Source organism: Microtus ochrogaster, unplaced genomic scaffold (assembly GCF_000317375.1).
Source record: "Microtus ochrogaster isolate Prairie Vole_2 unplaced genomic scaffold, MicOch1.0 UNK1, whole genome shotgun sequence".
Lineage (NCBI taxonomy): Eukaryota > Metazoa > Chordata > Mammalia > Rodentia > Cricetidae > Microtus > Microtus ochrogaster.
In genome coordinates this window covers 24,383,841-24,387,838 of record NW_004949099.1, presented here as the reverse complement: position 1 = coordinate 24,387,838, position 3,998 = coordinate 24,383,841, and positions in this window count along the sequence as shown.

Below are 3,998 nucleotides of genomic sequence, written 5' to 3'. Positions count from 1 at the left end.
ACCCTCTGAGGAGTGGATGGGAAGCAGGGAGGTGGCAAGATTTGAGAAGGCAAGCGAGAGGGTACTGGAGTTGATATGAGTATGGAAATAAAATTTAAGAAGAATTTTTAAAAAAAAGAGCACTTGGTGCTCTTGCAGAGAATAGTCGTGGCTGTTTATAACTATCTGTAACTCCAGATCCAGGGGTCACAACTTCCTATTCTGGCCTCTGTGGGCACTGTACACACATGGTGCACACACAGACAAACATTCACACACACAGACAAACACACAAATAAAAGTAAATAAAAGCTTTTTTTTTTGGTTTTTAGTTTTGGTTTTGGTTTTTCAAGAAAGAATTTCTTTTTGTAATGGCTGGAACTAGCTCTTGTATACCAGGCTGGCCTAGAACTCACAGAGATTCACCTGCCTCTGTCCCTAGAGTGCTGGGATTAAAGGTATAAGCCATAAAATCTGCTAACATATAACTCTAAATTTCTAACTGTCACATCATACCAAATTGATTACAGCTCCAGAGGGTCTGTGAATTCTGAGGAGAAATATAAACATTTTGGAGTAAGTTAAGAGTTTCAGAACAGAAAGTAGATGTTCTTCAGTACCATGCTTCAGAAATACATCTTTGGGAAAGACCTATTTAAACTCACAACTTGAAATTTGAATTTTTATTGAGACAAAGTCTTGCTCTGAATCCAGGTTAGCTTTGAACTAGTCAGCTTCCAGTCTTCAACAACTACAGTCTGAGTTAGGCATGTATCACCATACCTGGCCAAAAGTTTTCATTTGTTTCCACCAATCAGCACTGGAAGTAAGTTTCCCATATTCTTTATGTAACAAGAGTGAAAATCTGAAGTGTCTGTGAAAGTAATTCACTTTACTTCAATCAGAAAAATATAATAACCATTTTTCATTTCCAACATTTCCTTATTCTTCTGTTTAAATATTTTTGCTGCATGAGAAACTTTTAAATAATATATAAAATATTGTATCATGATTTTTGTTGGATCTTCCATTGTAAGTAGTTTTAATATCATCACACCGTGGCTTCTAGCACATACATTAGTTAGTGTATGACAGTTGCAATAAAACCAAACCACATCCAAAGTGCTTTCTCAAAACAAAGATTTTGCTGAGTAATACAGTAGAGAAAGAACAGAAGGAAGTTTGATTGAAAAGGTGGCAGGCTCTTCTTTCTGTTTCTGCAGAACCAACTGATGCAGCTAATGAGGAAGAAGGTTTATGATAGACATAACTAGGGTCTGACCCAGGAGCAGACCATAGATTTGCAACCCCTCCAAATTATAAGATGTACAGAGAAGTCTCTGCTTAATTTTATTTTCTCATGAAAAGAAAAGAATATATATATGTTTTTCCAGAAGTATAATTGTCAACCAAGTGTTGATTAGTTTTAAGGGTCTGACTTGTCACTAGGATCTTAGGAGGACTATTTGTTAGTGGAATGTACTCCACTATGAACGCTGAGTGAAGGTGCCCACTCTGCTGCACACTTTTCGCTACTGATTTCTCTGTGTTTTTAAACTGTACCATAACTATCCCAGCACAAATATGCATGCATACATATCATAAAAGTAAATCTTTTTCATTAGGAAAGTCAAATCTTTAAAAGACTTTTTATATTCCACATTATTAGATCATTCCCATGCATGCTCTTTTATTAACTTAAGAGGAGACCCTATGCTAGCATGAACACCAGCTTTTAGAAGTAAGGACTGAATGCTTCCTCTCAATGTCTTCACAGAGCACCAGGTCTTTTCTCAGACCTGGAAAAAGTAAACACCCACGGCATTTCCCCGTAAAATGAGAATTTCCTTTTCAGTGACAAAAACTGTCATGATAATTCCTTCTAGAACAAATTCCCCTTTCCTATTTGTATCCCATGTGTTCATAAACATGAATGGGTATGGACAGGTTATTTCTCACAATGATGACTCTTATTTTTAGTGGCATTATTTTATAGAGCATAAGGAATATTTAATACATAATAGATAATTATGTTTCAAATACTTCAAGTAACATTGTAATACTTACAGATTTTGGTACATTCTGACTTTATGTGGCATAATTAGTGTAAAAATTTTTAGCATGGATGAATCAAACACATTATAAAGAGAAAAGAAAGAATCTCATTGGTCAGAAAAAAATAGATAAATGAAAAAGAAATAAGTAACTTTCAAATAAATTTAAAATATCATGTGTTGTAAGATATATAGCCACACCAAACTGGGAACCCTAAGATTGAATTGTTTCCTGGAAGAATATGCTTCTAACTGTTGTATAACTCAGCTGTAGCTACACAACTTTAATCCAAGATTTTTCTGATGGAATATTGCAAACAGTATTAAATAAATTCAGTCATAGGTACCATAGGTCGAGAGATTGAGCAAGCAACCAGTTGACAGGAAGAAGCCATAGAGACCTGGAAGAAATCAGGAAGAGAGAGAGAAGCACAGGAAGAAGATGAAAGGGACATCCAGTGGGAGGAGTATCTGTTTGGGTTCTTTTTCTGGAATGATGATGGAGGAGCAACCAGCTGCTTTCTCTGCCTTTCTGAGTTAGTAGATTTTCTCTCCAGTATCTGGTTCCTGAATCTTTATTGGTAAATTAAAATGAAAGAGAATTAAATTTAAAAAAACAGCCATGTATGGGAGGTGAAGATAATCTTGGAGAAAGTAGAAAAACGGAATAAATATGGTCAAAAATACATTTATGAAATTTTTATTATGAAATATTTATTATGAAATTTTCAAAATATATGTTAAAACTTAAAAAAAGAAAATCTGCTTTTCTGTTCTCTCATGAAATATGTTCAGTCCTGTATTATAAGCTTGTAGGTCACAAGTCTCACACATGAGTTTCTAATACTATAGCATATGAGACTTATAAGTTCCACAGCCAGGGTTTTGCAAAATCCTAACTTGGAAATCACAAGTGCTAAAAAGTTGCTATGAAATGACATAATAAAAGTGTTATTATTATGACCTTGACTATTTTAAGGGAAATGTTTATATTTGTTATATATTCATAAATAAAGATATCTTGAAACTAAAACTTCTCGATAACTATTTAGGTGAAAGATGAAAACAAAATAAAATGGCAGAATCATCACAAAAGCATGCATTCAGTATAAGATCACACACACACACACACACACACACACACACACACACACACACATACAGGCTTCTACTACAGGACACCTAAGTCCTTGAGTGTCTAAAAATATAATAGCTCTCTTAAGTTCGGAAAGACATATTTTAAGGTCTCCAGTAGATGCCCAAAGCCACTGACATCAATTCCTATGTTTACTGTCTATACACTATAATCAATTAAGCATGACCAAAGCAAAAATCAATAAAAAAATGGTACAGATATAACAATCTGTGGAAAGAGAAGTTAATCAAGCTCCATTTTTCCCTTTTTCCACATCTCTTCCTGTTTTGTCCTCTTCATTCCTATGAGGATGAAGGGTGGAAGGATGCTGACATGATGAGATGAAGTTAGGTGAACAACATAGACACCAGAATGTTGGTGCTAGGCAGTAATACCACCCAAGGGTTACCTTGGCATTTCTATTGCTGTACCCAGTCCCTAGGGTAATAATCTCAGTGCTAGCTAAGTGACTAAGGAGCAGAGTGTGAGCCCAGAAGTAGAACCTATGATGAAAAATGAGGCTAACTGAGAAAGGCCTAGGTGAGAAGTCACAGAAGGTAGATTTCTGTCACAATAGGTGGAACAAGTCCTGAGTTTCATTCTTCTTGAAAAAAGTGGGGGTGAGGCACTTTCAGGTCTTGCAAGAGGGCAACAAACAAGCTGGCTAAGGTTGGACCATCAGTCCCAGACAGTGTTTTAGAGGGAATAAGAAAGGATAATGAGTGGTGAGAGAAGGGATCTAGAAAACGCCGTTAAAACTTTACAGCATAAACTTTCGGACAGGACCCACATTGGAGCACAGGACTGAAATCTCAAGGTCCAAATCAGGA